Raw genomic sequence first — 18,613 nt, forward strand, 5'->3', positions numbered from 1 at the left:
CTCCCACCTGTTGCTGCTTATAATGTGCTCAAGTGGCATCAAGTGCAAAAGTTATGGTGCTATTTATATGGAACCTTCCTAGACATGCACGAGGTGCAAGATATATTTACAAGACCCTTCTTTTATCTCTTCCGCCGGGCACAACAGGGGTCTCATCTCCTCCCTGGGTGCACATGTGACTACAGATGCCATTACTGGAAATAAAACATTCCCACCATGCAGCATTCCCAAACCTCAGTGCGGGAATTCTCTTGTGCCTTTTATCTGGAGAAGGAGAAAGTGGGGGGAAAACACAACCCAATGAAATTGCCCCATTGCTTTGCTGGTTAATTGTTGTGTGGTGGATGCATGTGAAGTGAAAACAAGGAAGGAACTGCAAGAATTTTTGTGGGAGCTGTTCCAAAAACCTGCAGGAAATTTGTGTCAGCACTGGAGGCTTGAGGCCTTCTGGAGTTTGTGGAAAGATCCACTCAAGTAGCTCTAGATCAAGCCCCTAATACAGAAATGTGTCCTAACAGATGAGTCACTTGTGCATGGCTGCAAAGTATAAACCAATGAACTTCTAGTTCTAATTATACCAGCTAACATTATCATCATTAGCTCACCAAAGCTACTTTTTACCCAAAATTTCAGTGCTTTTCACTTTCAGGAATCTCAGTTCAGGCTCTGAGGTTTAGGCCATGCCAGGGTGGCCAGTCACAAAGCAAAGCACAGACTTGTTAGGCTTTAGTGCTTCAACAACTAGGAATAACATTAAAAATAAAACTCCAAAATTGTTTCAAATAGTCCTGTAGAGTACATGAGATCTCTGTCTTTACAGCTTTCTCATTCCTGATCCTGGAAAGCAAGAGGTCCTGTGAAGATGTGGATGATAATTCACAGGAGCGACTGTGTCTGCAGCATACAAGAGTTACCCATGGAAGGACTGAGATCTTTTGGTGAAATGCTGGTGGTGTTGCACAGAAAGACCTGTGTGATGGGCTTGCTTGGGCACCAAGAGATGAGAAATGTGGAAACACTGAGCTCTGCTCAAGGAGCTGAACCTTCTTCTTATCAAAGGCTTCTCCAGCTGGGAGATTATCTGTGACGTGCCATGACTTCTCCCTCAACTGTTCTATTATGACCCACACCTTCTTCTTCATGCTTGTAAAACTGGTGGTATTACCCTCTTTGAAAACTATGTTGTTCCCTGAGCTAAGAGTTTGCAGAACCTCCAAGTCCATTTGCTGCTTTGGTACCCCTGTGCTTATCTCTGTGGCTCTCTCTGTCAGCAGTATTCCAGGCACAGCTGGCTGAAACACTGCTGTATAATCTGTTTTGGAAGGAAAATTAGCTTTTCAGCTAAACTTCTTTTTTTTTTTTTCATGGATTGTCTGCTTTCCATGGTAAATTCCAGCTTCTGGCTGAAAAGCCAAAGCATTTGCAATAAAATGCCTTGTGTGTTTCTATGAGATGGTGCATGGCACGGGAAGGTAGGGAAATATTTCTCGACAAGTGCTGCTGATATAAACTCATATTAATGTTGATGCCTTTTCATGCAGCGAGTTGTTAGTGGAGCCACTGGAAATTACAGACAGATGGAAGATACAGGTTGCTGCATGAAGCTTGTTCAGCATGCTGAACAACACCACAAATATGTTTTTATATGCACACTTCTTTGAAGTGTGATGGATGTAGCATGTGTGAGTTGCTGTCTCATTTTTCTATTGAATTATAAAAAAGCCTACCCACAGATCTAGCTGGGTGGTAGCTCAATTTTTCCCAGTAGCTTCTGACAGTAGTTACATTTCATTTAAAACATACGCTCACTTTTCCTGCATTCCCCAATGTAAACATGTAAGAGATGCTGGAATTTACTGAAGAAAAAAGAACTTTGCAGACCTGTACTGCAGAGGGTGGCACAGGAGGGCCAGAGAAAACACATCTGTGGGTGAAAGGCTCACACTCTGCCTTTCACAGCCAAAGAGCTATAGGTTTTTCCTCAGCTGCCCATGAAAGCACTGAGCTCAGCATTTGCTTTCTCTGAAGGAGATGGGGCTGTGCCCAGTGTCGGTGGATGACTTATAGGGTGCATGGGGAATGCAGCTGTGTGCTGCTTGCAGAGCACAGGGGAAAAGGCAGCTCCACTGGCCCTGCCCTCCCTTCTCCCTTGGTTACCCTGTTATCCAGGACCAGCCCTGATTGTGCCTCCACCATCTGAGCACCCACAGCACTTGGGCATCCTCAGTGATTTTCCTACTAAAACATACATTCAACTGCCAGCACCTGAATGTTTTTGGTATCTTCTGAATGTCTTCTACTACTGGAGAAAATTAAGATTTTTTTAAAAGGAATTTATTTTAATTGTGAGCTCTGTATCTCTGGGTTAATTCGTTCTGGCTGTAGTTTGAAAGAATGCCATTTGCAGAAACCACAAGAGGCTTAAAGAGTGGAGCAATTACTGCATCCACATTCTTGGAGAAGTCTGATAACAGTGGAGACCATTCCTCCAGCTCAGTGGCAGGCGTGACTGTGCTGTGAGAGACTCACGGGCCAGCAGAGCCCTCAGTGCCTGCCCGCTGACATCAAAGCCCAGGAACTCAAGGCCTCCCTTGAATGAGCTCAACTGCATTTAAAGAGATTCTGGTGATCAGTCTAAAAAAAGCACATTAGACATGTTTAAGGAAGCAAAGCACAATTCCTTTGTTATCTCTGGCATCAGTGGAAGTATAAGGAAAGAGGTGTATTTTCCCAGGATGGCCATCAGACAAGTGCCCTGCAGGGCTTTTCAGATGCCCCTCGTGAAATTAGCATCGGTCAAGAAAAATACCCACTGACTCTACATGAAAGAAGAATGATTTATATGATTGTTACTTGTGAATTAGGTTCTCACAAAGTGTTGATTTTGTCAGGTCCTGAAAGTTTGTCAAACAGATCACTTGCTTTGTGACATTGACATCTTCATTGTAGAAATGCTCCTTAGTATTTTGTGTGTTACCTAAATATTTACTGACTGTCATGACCCTTTTCATCTACCTGTAACAAAACTAAAGTCAATTTTCTACAGCAACAATAGATATAGCTTTACTCTGGACAGCTCTGTCTGCATTGTGTTGACCATCTTCATTTTCAAAGTCCTGTACACCATTACCCTCTCACTTCTAGCCCAGTAACTTTAAACCTAAAAACTGTAATTTTATTATCCAGTGGTAGAGAACTGTAAACTTTTCTTATTACATCTGCATTTAATGTCTCAGTAATTAACCTTAGATGCTAACAATTCTAATTTAGTTCTCACTGACTAGTACCCATGCATAGAAGATCCTTTGGAAACTTCCTAAAGTTCTTGGAGCTCAGGTAAACTGGATTCAATTCTTTTTTTGCCTCAGGTTTCCCTCTATGATGATGGTCCCTTCTCAATGCCCAGAATAAGTAGGCTTTCTCTTAAGTGGGCCAGCTGTGCCAGAGTTACATTTTTTTCCATATTTAAAGAGGGAATAATAGTATTTCCAGGTTTCTATATAGAAGTTGGTCTTAATTTTTGACAACAGGTATTATTAGCCAATCTGTAGCACAGTGGTGCTCTGATCCTAACTGAGATCTTTTTATAATGGTCATTAACAATTCTGCAAATAAGCACCAACAAAGAACAAAAATACTGTTCGGTTTCTACAAAACATTCAATTTTTGACTTGTAAAAAGAACTTGTAACACCATCTGCTAGGAACCTTCTTCCGAGAACATTGTTCAGGTTATTCTTTCTTTAAAACGGGCCAAATTATTCAGGTTTAAATGGACTCTGCTTTTTTTTAAAGCGTGGGATGAGCAAAAGGGCAGACACAATAACATAATGACAATACAGTGGAGTTACTATAAAACATATGGGAGAAGATGTTGGACGAATAGTGACTTAAGAATAGGCAGGGAAATATGTGGATTTAAAACAAAAGCAATTTCTTGCAAATCTTTCACCAAAGAGCAGAATAATAATTTTTTGAGTGATGAAATCCATTGCTTCAGTGCTAAATTTATGGGGAACATCTGTTGTGGCATCTGGCAAGTACTGTCACGATACTGTGGCAAGCAGCAGCATAATGCTACATATAAAAGCCTATGGTCCTGCTTCATTCTGCCCTTGCAGTACTGGGGATATTCCCACACTGAGTCTCAGATAAGCCCACATAAGCACTCGCTTTAGAAATGAACAGTAGAGCTGATTCAGGCTAAGCAGAGGAAATCTCATTTCTCTAGAATGGGACAATTACCGAAACAACAGATGTGATTAGCCCTGGTGCATCTTTCAGTGGCAGCTCTTTGGCACAAACATGCACTTGTTTGAGGAATACCAAATGTCCATTTGTAACTGCACGGATAAAGTCCCATCTGTGTTTTGCTCTTTCCTATCTGGTGACCTGTAAATTTCTACCTCCAAGGCAATGCCTCTCTGCCCAGGTCAAATATATATATTGAAATGATCAAAGTTCTCATCAAATCATATTATATGTCCCTCTTCCTGTTGCAGGAGTTATTAATTCAGTTTGTTTTCTTCAGGGTTGAGGGTGTGCCTTTTCCTGGGGTGGGGGAAGCAGGAAAGGGTGATGTTAATAATTTAGGGCTTTTCCTCAGATGAATTTCAGGCTATGAGCTTATGGGTTTAAATTATTTCTGAGATCTTTAACATCCCCAAACCAGGAATTTAGGTAAAGCTGTAGAAATGTCTCCTCTCATCTCACCAGTGACTCATCCATCATCTGCATAAAAGCATAAAACATTTCTGCTTCCACACAAGTGAGAGACGGGATAAGGAAGAAATAATTTCCCCTTTTTCAGATACCAATTTTTTGACTGATAGCAACCAGGTCTGACAAAAAAAGTCAGAAACTGAAAAACCAGTTATTCCTTTTGTAATTCATTTAGGAGCAGGCACCAGTTCAACCCTAGCAAGACCTTTTGGCCCTCCCAGGAAGAGAAGGAGACAGAGGAAAAACAAACATGTGGAGATAAACAGCAGACTGTGGAGCACAAAAAAAGGCAGGGGCTGTGGGGAATTGCAGGGTCAGAAATGGAGCAATATGGAGAGTAGCACTCGTGTCAGGGTCCCACGTTCCCAAGAGGGGTTCAAGGAGTTGGTGGCAGCTGCCCAGGAGTGCTGTGCCCTGGGGATGGGGCAGCAAGGGGCTGGGGACAGGGTTACTAGCAACAGGGCTCCCCGATCCCATTGTGATTCTGCTTCCCCCTCCCAGGGATGTGAACAACCAGCTCAGCTGGAGCCAGGAGAAAACTGATGGAAAGTCTCTGGTGATTAGCAGGGTTTTATTCTGAAAGGTTAGACATGACTACATCAAAAGTATTGCTCCAAGATGGACTGGGAGAGTATCTCAGAAACAGTTTAAGATGTAATTTCAGACTAGCCTGTAATGTCCCCAGCAGAATAGAGAGAGACTTTCACCATGAGAAAACAAACAAACAAACAAGCAGTTAGAGAAAAGAAGCTGTTTTCCATATTTTGCTTGGAGGCAACAGACGTTTATCATACCTCTTTGGCAGAACTAACTCTTGGCTCAGAGCAAAGCAAAACTTTCCATGGAGAGTGAATGGTGCTACTGACCCAGACACAGAGGTGTGGGAATATATGGGCTAATCCAAGCTGTCTCCAACCAGGGTGCTTTACTGAGGAGGCAGCTGCTGCTTTGTAAGGGCTTTGTGGCAAGTGGATTTTTTTTTTTTTTAATTTCTGTGCAGAGGGGTTTTCCCCCATGCCTGGGTCTGAAAGGAACGGCCGCCACACGATTAATAAATGACAACAGTGATCACTCTTGAAAGCTCAGCCCCAGCCTGGCTGTGGAGCCTCTGCCAGCGCTCTGAGCCATGGAAGGCCAGAGGATAATGTTGGCTGAGTCAAATGGCTCTTGAGGGATTTACAGAGTGGATTATACTTGAAAAGGGAATCCTCTTTTATGTCTACTCTGGGGAAATAAATGCTAGGCACTGTTCAAGGTTGCTCCGAGTTGGACAAGTTTTCTGAAAGTGAAAGCAGAACCAAATTCTTGTTGTTCCCTCAAGATACTCCAGCAAAGTCTTAAACCCATGACAATAGAAGTGAAAGAAACCCAAGCTGATTATTTATCGTAATGGCATTGGGTGGGACCAAGCCTGAGTTAAACAGAGAATGTTCTGTTCTTGTCTGTATTCATTTTACTTTGTTAGTTGCCACTGAAGTGACTGCATGGCTTTCAGCACCACATCTATAATGTGATGAACATTTGTCCTGTCATTGTTTCCTACTTTAACTGTCTCTTTGAGGGAAAAGATATTTAGACTAATGCAGTTTGGGCAGAATTTTACTTTGGAGACTGTAAGGAGGAGGCAGATAAAAATATTTCCCTTTCTCTTTTTAATATACCTGCTTCTCCTATGTTTGTTTCAGGGAAGAAAAGGGCAGATTGTATCTAATACAAGGCACACACACAAATTAATTTTATCTGGGGAGTACAGAAAAAAAATAATTGACAATGGCCTGTATGTTTAAGTGAATATTTAGAATCTATACATATGGACATCAGCAATAAAATCATATATTTGGAAGTTGCATAATTGAAAAACACCTGAAATCAAACAAGTGAAGTGAGCTTCTGATTCTGAAATACCTAAAGTTTTCCTTAGTACTCTATAAAAATAATTTTCAGTCTTAGAACCACCCTTTTCTTCTGCCTGAGTTCATAGAAAAACACCTTCAAAATTTCTTCTAGATTTTAAAAACAGTTTTTAGAAAAGTTAGGCCCAAATGTGTGATTTTTGGTTTGTTTTGGTTTTTTTTTTGTTTTACCTGTGTTGCTTCTTTACACATTTTTGACACCCTAAATCTTTCATCATCTCTGTTTAAAAGAAGTTTTGCAAGTTTCTTTCAACTCCATGAAACCCAGTGATAGAAAACTTAACCAGCCCTGACACAGCTGGTTTACCTGTCTACCAATTGTCACTTGCTTATGTCAGCCCAAGAGTCGTGTACTTCACCCAGATTTAGGGAAATAATTTGGTGGTTTTAAAGATGTGAAGTTAAGATCACACCTGTGTGCAAGTGTCCTCCTGATTCAGAGTGCAAGTGACTTCTCAGCTGTGAGAAGAAAATTTGTTGACCTGGGAATGAGTTTTTTAACTTGCAGCCATGTTTTGTTCCTTCATTGCTATCCCACCTCCCTCCCCTCTACAGAGGCTGTTATTTTATGTTAAATATTTGTGTTGTAGCGTCATGCACTTAGGATGTGACTCTGATACCCAGTATGCCAGCACTCCCTGAAGAACTCTATATCCTGTACAATATTAAACGTCTGTATTTTGTTTGGTTCAGGTTCTCACACAAGTGTGAAAAGGAATTTGGAGCTATAAATCACTGCTGGTCAGCCTTTACCTTAAGTGCTAACCACATCCCTGAATCAACAATGTGTTTTCCTTACTTTCCACAGATGGGCTGACCCTGTGGGCTCACCATGCCTTATTGCACCTAGAAATTCCAGCCACGCTCCCCGATCGCATCACCAACCACTCTTCACTGCTGAGCTGGAGGAGCCTCTTCCCACATGATTTGCAATCTCACAGCTCAGAGCTTTTGCTCTCCTAGCAGGTCTTGCTTTCAATCAGAAACCCCCAAGCCTGTTAATATAATCCCAATAGTTAAGGTAAAATATTAAAACACTTTCTAATTACTTCCTTCCCATTTCCTATGGCTTTGCTTTTAATAACATGGATTTTTAATATTATTATTATTGCTTGGTTTCAGACTCATTAATTTTCTGTAATAGGTCTGCTCCATTTCCTTGAACTGTGAGCATGAAGGACCCGAATATTCAGCTCAGGTGATGACTTGAAACAATATGAAAATGAGATTATACAGAAAAGGTTGAAAATGTCACTTGTTCAGGCAGTGCTGCTCCATGGATTTCCAGGATAGCCTGTTCTACCTCACAGGGCAATTAGCCTCCACATATTTTGCAGAGCACTGCAGCGAGTGTGTTCTTTAGAGGGATCAGTGTCAAATATTGACTCAGCTCATGCTTTCATGCAACAGACAGGAGATTCTTCCCTCAGAGGCATCCCAAATTAGTATTGGTTCTCTGCAGCGCAGTCACCTCAAGGAAAGCACATTTTTTAGAGAGAGAAGTTGAACAAGATGATGATAAGACACATGGAAACAAGAATATCTCAGGGAAATTAATCTCCAAGTGAGTAGAGCTGGTTTGCAAGCAACTCAAAAAATCTCAGAAGGATTCCCCTTCGTAAGCCAAGCAGGAAGAGTCACCAGAGGCATTATCTGAGGGCAAGCAGCAGGCAGACAGCCAGCAGCTTTCCACCCACCATGCTCATGGAGGTGAGTCAGTTGTTTGCTTCCTCAGAGCTTTTGTGAGTGATTAACACATAAGCTCCTTTCATCATTGATTTATGCTCTTCCTCTGCAGCTGATTGGATAACCCCTTTCTTCAGCTGGTGTAACTCTGTCTCATCCCATTGATTTCAAACCTCGTCTTTGAAATGTGAAGTTTCTTTTCTTCTATGGCTATGGCTGGTTTAATTATTTAACTCTTGCATTCCAATTTTAAATTTTTGTGTGTAGTTTTGGAGCTCTTTAAAGGAGGATATTTTATATTTCTGAGTATTCAGTGACTCCCTTTCTTACACATAACTTTGATTGAGCCACTCAGTAACTCCTTCCTCTAAGATTGTCTAGTCCTAATTCTTCCTTTCTTTTTCCTGAGCTCCTGTCATCATTCCCCCCTTTACTTGGCTACAATATCTTTCCCACAGTACAACCACTGGCACTGTGTACAAGCTCTTGCAAATAGCTAACACAGAAAACACATTGCCTGTCTTTGCCCTTCTATCCTTTGGCTACTATAAACTGGCATTTTGCTTGCATTTTTCACCTTTTTTTTTTTTCCCTTTTTTTTTCATCTTCTTTTTAGCACAGCTGTGCAGCTGGCTGCTGGCTTCAATTATTTTGCTATTTTTCCACAATAACTCCCAGGTCTTTTTCCAGAGAATGGTGCTTGATGGCTATTTAATTCAACACACACAATAGTTCTTGCATCAGTTTCTTGCTTGCAGACAAATTACTTTATGTGGGCTAATATTGAACTACATTTACCACCTGCTGGCTCAGATCATCTCAAATGATCCAAAGACTCTTGACTTCAGTTCCACTGTTCCTTGCATTCTGTCCACTCCTAATGCTGGTATTATATTCCACTCCAAAGGTTTATTTTTAGGACACCTCTGCAGAATTGTTTACACACATTAGCTCCCTTAACATTTCCTCCTTTCCAACAGCTTCTGACCCCTGGGACAGGCTGAAGGCCTCCGTACATTAGTCCTGAATGGTTTATAGCCGTGACAAAGGAGAAGCGTGAATATCAGGCAGGCTGAACACAGGTTCTTCCTTTTGAAAAATTAAAAAATTGAGAGAGCATACTTTTCAAAAGGGCTTAAAAGCAGAAAAAATTAGTGAAGCAACTGTGAATAACTCCTGAGAAAATGCTGCTCAGGGGTCTCACTGGGAATGCACTATGTCCAAGCCATTAGGAATTAATGATTCTGGAAATGTTGGAACATAAAGGCAATCAATGCACACTTCACTTCCAATGTGCAAATGTATTTGAAATTATATCAGTCCCTTTAAGTACTCTGAAAAGAATGGCATTAGTTAAATGCTTTTGTGTGCCAGTGGAACATTTTTGAAAGTTCCTACCTCATCTTGCAGCAGTTAAATCAGATCTTACCAGGATGCTTCTGTAAAGGGAATGACAGTGGGCCAAAGCAGAGTCCTCCTAGATAAAATAGTGATGATCCCTAATCCCTTGGGCACCTGATTGCAGGGCAGCTGATTTCAGTACAGGGATTTCATCCCTTTACAACCCTTTTGAGTGGGATTTGGCCCTTTTTCAAAAGCTATAAGCCCCTGCTTTGCTTTACTTCAAAACAAAACAACCCAGGATAAAATTAGCAAAATGTCTGATGTCTGAAGGAAGAAACATCAAGACTGGAGATATAAAACATTCAGTTAGAATGAGGAAAGTTTTGCCAAAATTACCTGGATATCTGAAAATAAAGTTACCATTTCAGCCAAGGGACAGTATTTCAAAGGATTACAAAGAAACAGCAATTTGTGACTTCAATATCCCAGTCCTTTAGACCTTTTCTGGCAGTGCTGGGAAAACATTTCCTACATACTTTCAGTCTTATCATGGAAAGTCAGACAGCTCAGGATCACATGGGTTGATAAGTTTTCAACCAAATAAGAGTCAGAAATGTAAAAGCAAAACACCCTGGGAAAGTTTCCCTGGTCTCACATTTATGAGAGAATATAGTACATTCCCCTGTCCAGTCTATAATTAAGATGAAAGGCATATTTCCATATAATTTGCGATTCAGTGCCATGGTTTGCATTCCATGTGGACTGCATCATCTTGTTTCTTCTAATGCAATGAAACAAGACAAAAAAAAATGAAATTGGGCTTGCTAGTCAAAGAGGATGCATTACTACAGTTCAGGCTGTTTTTAAGTCTGAGGAAACAAAGCCACTTGAAATGCTACCTTTTCATAAGAATTGAAATGTACTGCCTCTGCAAAAGTGTGACTTCTTCATTAAAAAACAAATAAGTGCCCTGGTTTGAAATATTTTCTTATGTGTCTTTCTCTCCCTACTACCAGACAGGCAGAGAAAGACAAGAGTCAGTAAAGATATCCTTACCATTCATGCCTCCAACCACATTTTAGCTCTCTGTGGCTGTCTCTGGGTCATAACATGGATGTGTGGGATTGTCTAAATATGTCAAACATGCATTAATTCAGCATTTAACTCTGTGCAGGTCTGACTTACCATGCCTAGTGTCGTCCAAGTGATGACCAAAAGAGCCTCTTTTTCTGAGATTAGAAATACATCATGAGTGAGAAACACACGGAAGCCCTGACCAACTGAAAAAGGTTTAAAAATTATTCTGCTTTTGCTGCAGTTCCACTGACTTTAGTGGAGTTCAGGAAATCTGGACACTTAAGTGAATCATACGTAATTTAGGAGTTCTTGAGTAGACCTTCCCCTGGGAGATGTCTGTACTTTCTAACCCTATCTGTGATAGAAATGGAAAAGGAACAGTCTTTCTCATGGTAAATCAGTATATCTATTTTTTTTTACAAGCTGGGATGAAGAATAGCAGAAGACACTCCCAGGTAAACTACCCAAAAGAAAATAATTTAAGAAATTTTTGAACCTCAAACATACATTTTATGCTGAGGCCTGTGCTGATACCTCTTTTTATATAAGCTTGCTTGTCTATCATTATAGGAGTCTGAATCCCAAGGAGATGTGTGCTCAAAGTCAGATGTCTGGTCACAGTTCTGTGGGAAACACAAATGTCAGGACACGTGGAGAAACCATGGGACCCTTCAAACACAGATTTTTCCATGCAGATCCACCAGTTCTACTGGGTGCCCAGTCGAGCCAGCAAAAATTGGAGATTTTTCAGTGCATTGAGGGCCTGTGATGATGAAGCATTACCTTAGCATCCCTAACTTGGGTTAAAGCATCTCTGAGAGTGGAGAGAAGGGAGAGAAATGCTCCTTGGGCTTCCTTTTGCACAGAGTGTGCCTTCCCTTGCCCTCACAGCAGCTGCTCTGGAGTTTTAACACTGCATTTTGGCTTGACAACATTCCCAGCTGAAGAGATTCTCATAGTTTAATTCTTTTTTTGATAGCAATGAAAGAATTTCATTCCTGCACTCCCCCATTATTCCTGTAACTGCAGCTTCCACACCAGGGGTGGTCCATCAGCACCAGGACAAAATGTGCACTCAAAATACAGGAAAGCAGGAGTGTCTGTTAAGAGCTACTACATCACTTTCTGTTGGCTATGTTCTGAGTGGACATTTTCTTCTGATGCTGGTGGCCCACCACTGGCACCAAAGCACTAGGGAAAGGAGAACTGGGGCTGTGCTCTGGAAATTATGCATAATTTACACATCACCAACTGCTGGGTCCCAGAGAAGGGTCAGAGTGTGGCTGTACAGCTGCAAGACCAGGCCAAAGAATGAAAAATTTTAGACCCCTCCTGCTGAGAAAGACCAAGTGATTGCACTTCTTTTGCTGGCTGTTGTGGCCAGCAAGGGCACTCATTCCTCACTTCTTACCTCTCCCAGGACAATTATCAGGACAATGGATTCAGGCAAAGGTGTCCTGCATATGCCTCTGTGAACAGCAATTTGGTGGACTCAGGAAGGGGAGAGCAGGCAGAGATGTGGAAATGGAGGAGTTGCCTGAGGAAATCTGGTTTCCCACATGAGATCATTCAGGGCATTTACTGTGCAAAGAGCCTGCCTCTAACACCTGTGGTGTCTTTGGACTTATTTCTGGTAAAGGACTGTATAAAGAAAGAACAAATGCAGGATTAGAGGGCAGGACAAGCAATGCTTCCATGCCAATTGGTGCATTGCTTTATTTTGTTGAAATTTTACACCATTTCAGTGTCTGTGACAGACAAACCTGAAAAGTTTCAGAGTTTGGATTCAGCTTGTGTGTAAGTATTCAGAAGTTTAGATGTTTATCTGAACCACATCTAAACTACACAAAGTAACTTCTTGAGAGACTGTTGGGATGGAAATCTTGTAAGAACAGACTTTCTCGTCACATTTCCAACACTCCTGCTTCCTGTCATGGCAGTGAAAACAGCCGTCCTCATGGTATTTCAACAATTCTTCTTCTAAATGGAAACCAGAAGTGGAGGGGGATGGAAATATATGAGACCTCTCCAAAGTTCGGAAATCTGCTGCTTTAGTTTCTTTCTAGAAAAATTTAGGGTTCAGAAGTTTTTTCCCCCAAACTTCTCTATGGAATAGCAAGCACAGAAGAGGAACTGAAAGCTCTATTGAATAAAAGGGGTGAATCAAACCATGTCCCTTTTTTGTATTTTAAAAGCTCCAGAGATATTTGATGGAGTTGAAAGATAACATAATTGAAACAAACAAAAGAAAACATTTTTTCACATAGCTTATACTTAACTTCTGTAGCACATGACCGCAGAATATTATTGAGGCCAAAAGCTTAACAGGATTTAGGAAGTGATGGGTCATTTATATGGATAATAAAAATATTCACTGTCACTTTGGATACTGTTACATTAAAATATTTGCAAGGGATATAAACTCATCTGCCTCATTGTGTAAGCCAGATTCTAAGTGAAGGGCATTAGGGAAACAACTGTGCTGTTACATGCTTTTTAATAACTGCTCTTCTCTTGCATATTCATGTCACATATCTGATATTAGGCAAGCGAACATATCAGACTAAAAGTAACAACTGCATGGTTTTCTATGTCTTTCCATAGCTCTTTCCATTCCAATTGCTTTCCACTGTCTAAATGTGTTGCATTAGAGAACCAGAATATGGAAGATCCAAGTGGCAGTACTTGGGGTGGTTTCCTCGAGACATAAGCTTCTGTTTACAATAAATATAATACTTATCACAACAACTTTGTAAGGGCTGAGGATTCCTACTTCTTTAACACAGATTTTCAAAACCCCATATATAGTTCAACTTAGTCCAGAGCTTTGCAGGAGATCTAATTAAATTATTATAGCAAACTTTTTCAGGCTTTAGTATTTCGTTCCTTGAAAGGGCATTTGAAAAAAAAAAAAAAAAGCTTTTTAAACTTCACAACAGACAGAGAGTTAAAATATGATGTTTAGTCCCAGCTGTATTTGGGAGAAATGAAACAGAACAATTAATAAATTTATAGAGAGTTGTGTGGTGAATCCACAGGAAAGCAGAATTGCAGCTGTGGTATTCAGAATTTATATACCTGTTAGTAATACATTGAATCACAGTATCTCTCTTCTGTACCCATAGATGTATTTAGGTGTGAACATCTGTAACAACAACTCTTAAAGGACAAATTTATTTGACTACAAGGACTGGTCAGAAAAACAGAATTCCTATCTCCGGTGAAAAACACAGTATTTTAAAACTGGTTTTCATTTGAATCAGAAGTAAAAGTGAAAATATTTGTGTTTCCTCATGAACAAAAGTTTGCTTCAAATTCACAGAAGTGTTTCATTTTGATAGCATCAGCTTCATGTGACTTTAATTCTCTTGTTAATACATTTTAAATTAACCATGTTGAAGCACTATGGTATGTTATATTTTAATAGCTCAGGTATGGTAAGTAATAGTATATATAATTCACAAAAGACACTGTATAGATTTATTATTAAAATTAAAATTCTAATACAATTTTAAACAATATCAAAGTATTGTTCCTTATCTAAATGAAAACTGTTCATATGATGATTTTTGGAAGTATTCAAGGCCAGTTTAGATGGGGCTCTGAGCACCTGGTCTAGTGAAAGGTGTTTCTGCCCATGGCAGAATGGTTGGAACTGGATGATCTTTAGAGTGTCTTCCAACCCAGGCCATTCTATGATGTTCAAAATTATACATTCTCAGATTTCTCATGAACAGACATTGCTGATATTGCATGCTTGCTTTAAAAATTTTTAAAAGCTTTAAACAAAAACTTGTATTTTCCATCAGAAATAATGTCTACTATAATACTTTCACCCAGCTTTTCTGAAAGTTCTAAGCCACTTTCTTAATGCAATCACAACTGATATAATTCAGTGGTGAGGAAAGCTAATGCTCTTGTTGTAGTGGAAGCAGTAATGGAGAAGCATTCATTAAAGCAAGAGAAAAATGGAAATGATGATTGCAGATAGCCTCAGGTTACTGTCTGGTACAATAACACAGTTCCCCTTTGCACAGTAATGAGCAAACCAGATGTATCCTGTAACTCTCCTGTAAGGAGCAGGAATAGTTAGCTCAGCAAGGTAGAAAGCTGAATCTCAGTTATCTATAAAGTTTCTGAACAAAAATGTCCTTTCTCTACATCTTGCTGATTGAAGAAATCTCCTTAGATTATGTACTAACAATTGCAGCCACAGCAACACTCTGGTAACATCTTGGGGCTGATTCATGTTGTTATCCCTCTGAAGTGCTGTCTGATTCTCAGATCTTCTGTCTGAGGGCTGAAAAAGCTGTAGCTCATGCGAATCTTTGTCTTAGCTTTTCTCCTTCCCTTTCTGTGTGTATATCTAATCTACATTGATTTATCTACTCATCTGTATATCCATCTAGATATCCATCTATTGATCTGTCTCTATGTATGTCCATGTCTACACCTCCATCTATGTGGAAGACAATTCCTTGTACCTGTCTCCCCTTCCTGGTGAAAGGTGCTTGGCACAGGCAGACTGGGAAAACAGACAACTATTTTAAAGATTCCTTCCTCAAGCCCAGTTCCTGTGAGGCTTTCCTGGGGCAAGGCACAGTGATTTTGCTTTGTCCTGAGCACGGGTGCTGCTGTCATAGCTGGCAGTGAAGCAGCTGCTTAATTCTGTGACTCTTCAGTGCTTTGGGAGCAACCCAAAGGGTTACAGCAAGACAAGCTGCAGAGCCCTCTCACCTCTGCAAGTCTGCAGCCTGAGAACTGCCAGTCTGGGCTTGAACTGGTAGAGGAAGGAAGTGAATGCTGTCAGGGGAGTGGAAGGGTGGGGAGAGGCAAATTCTGGACAGGGATTATTACTAGAGGCCAGAGTCACCTGCTCAAGTTGCATTTCCTTGTGGTCGCATCTCTTTTAAATAAACAACTGAGGTAAAGGTTCATACAAATGAACAATTCACAGTAATGTAGGCTATTCTATGTATAGTACTGCACTGCATCTGTAGCAATCTGTAACACAGTGAGCCAGTGCATACCTTTAATTAATTATTTGCTGTAACTCTGAAGCTTTTAACTTCATGTTTGCTTTGCCATATACCCCTGCCATTTGTCAGCTCCTCCTGCCCTTCACATTCACTTTTCCACCTGATTTCCACTGGAGCTTTATCTTGAAGATGCATTTCTACATTTACATTTAAACAATTTGCCTTCTGTTAAATAACTGTGTTCTCATGATGACACTTAAAGAGAAAGATGGTTGGCAAAAGTAAATGCCACTGTATGTTTCTGTGTCTTGTATTGCACAGGGAGACTAATGTATATCTGAAAACAGTGAAATACAAACTGGATGAGAAAAGCAATATATGAAGGTCTATATGCAAAGATACATTTCTTTGGAGCTAAACTGAGTTTTAAAGGTAGTTTGATGGAATTAAGTCGGTTAATTCACAGGGGGGAAAAATCTGCAGTTTTAGATTTTACATTGACTAGCAATAGTAAGGAGAAGAGCCTATAAAAATCAGCATAGTAACAACAGGAATGGAGCTTTTTTTTGTAGCAATGTTATTCTTTGTTTAAAAATTTCAGTATGATAACTCTATAAATTAAAAGACAAAGTAACTGCACCAATTCTCAAGTCTTCAAGGACTGAGACTAGTTCCAGGTTGATCTTTATTATGGCAGTGAATAGAGACTTCACAGTTAAAGTTGAACTGAGATTTCCAGTCACAGCCAGAACTAAATCTTCTCAAGGATCATAAAAGTGCAGCATATAGCATATTCCTATCAAAAATATATCATTGGTCTGAGTACTGAATGTATTGCCTGAGAATTTTCTATCATATCTTTTAGTTTTTCAGGAATTCTAAATATTTTTAAGATTTTCCATGAAAAATTTGTTAGCCTTTCTAATGGCATCTCAAAAACATCACTATTACAAATCTTTTTTTAAAAAGTCAGCTCCTAAACTGGAACAAAATCCAGGGCACAGCTTATCTTTCCATTTAGTCAGGTAGAGAAGAAAACACAAATTCTCCAGAAGAATGTGATTTTATTCTTGGTTGACTGGAGACCAGCATCCCAGTTTGTAAAGTGGAAGGAATGGTCTGTACTTTCTCTCTTGAAGCACTAAGAATACATAGAGTTCTCAAAAGTGACTACCAAAGCAGGGTTTTCCCAGTCACCCAACCTGGTTTTTCCCCACTTGTAGTTCTGCTGCCTGTCTAAATCTGGAGCCACGTCTAATGAGATTTGTGAGGCACCAAGTGTGCCTCCTGCCTATCTACAGATTAACCTTCCAGTTTAGTTCATCCCTAGGGAGCTGGGGCTGTTTAGCTCAAAGGAGAGTAATTTTTTAAGGACCTGACAGCAGTGCCCATTACCTATGGGGAGGGTGCAAGAAGAGAGTGTGGGGCTTCCAGCACCTTCCCATGATGGCAAGGTGAGTCAATGCATGTGTGTCAACGTATGTGAGTGAACACTCTGAAACAGAGAGTTCAGCCTGCTTGTTAAGAATATTTTTTCACTATGAGGACAGGTTAGGCAGTGAAATAAGCTGCCCAGAAAGACTGTGCAACCTCCATCTCTGTGAGGTTTGAAGATCCAATTGAATAAAGCCATAAATAACCCAATTGTGCTGAATCAATAACCTTGCTGCCTACAGGTGGCAGAACTAAATGATGGCCCTCCAACCTGAGTTATCCTACGATCTTATGTCTTCCACATCTCAGAGCTTTTTATTTTACTCTTTAAAAAATATATTTTTTAGCATAATATCATATGAATCTCTTTGAATAATGAGTGACATAGGAATAAATTAATTTTGGCAAAATATTATTGCCTGAGAATGGACTACACTGAAACTTACAATGGGAGGAAGTAGGTTTGATATTTTGCAAGGGCTGTTACCTCACTAACTCAAAGTCTGCAGTGTTCTTCTTCCAGCTCATCTAGTCCAATGGTTACAACACAGAATGACATGACTTATCCTGTAGCTGTAAAAACTACAGCTAAAAGGCATGATACAACTTTATTTTATGTCTCAGTGCCTGTTGTCAAATGACTTTGTAAAAACAAAAAAAGTCAATCTCCTTGAAGAGTCCCTCTTTATCTTCCTCTTCTAGCTGCCCTGTATTATTTTCATCTAAGAGATTTCCCTGCCCCTTCTGCTCTGTAAGATTACATTGGCTTTGAGGAACAGTAGGCTTAGTTTTGTTTGTGCTATTTGGCAGCTGGTCTCAAAGATGTCACATCAGGCAAAACCAAAACATACTACTTTTGTCTACTCAGAACTCAAGTCCTGGACAGCATCTGAAAACTTTTCTCAGAAATGAAATTATTTCACCATTCTGACTTTGTTTATAACTTTTGTATAAGCATTCATTTATCCAAAAGCCAAAAAACGTTGAAATTCATGGAAGGAGAGAACATACATTACTTTTTGTGTGTTGTAGTTCAATTTCATTTTAAAAGGATATTTTCTACTAAAGCAGGGAGTTACCCTGCATTCATATTTCTCTCAGAGATTCACATAGAATTTTTGACCATATTTTATACAGGCTTATGTATAAAAAAAGGATTGCATCAAAAAGAAGAAACCATATGCTGGTTTTGTAGGCATTTTCTTTGCATTCAGGCATGCTCACCTAATCTTTATCTGAAACATCAACCTGAGAAATCCTAAAGCAGACCTTTACAGAAAAATATAATATACTGATGGAGAGAAAGTGGTCCCAGAAGAAGGAATATGCAAACAAAACTGTAGAGTTTTTGAGCTTGCAGAGAACAGAGGAGCATTCAGAAATCATGATCAGTTTTCGGTCATGAATATATTGTAAAACTGGAGTGAAGCATGTTATCTTCAAGCACATGAAGCTAACA

Source organism: Ammospiza nelsoni, chromosome 3 (genome assembly GCF_027579445.1).
Source record: "Ammospiza nelsoni isolate bAmmNel1 chromosome 3, bAmmNel1.pri, whole genome shotgun sequence".
NCBI classification, from domain to species: Eukaryota; Metazoa; Chordata; class Aves; order Passeriformes; family Passerellidae; genus Ammospiza; species Ammospiza nelsoni.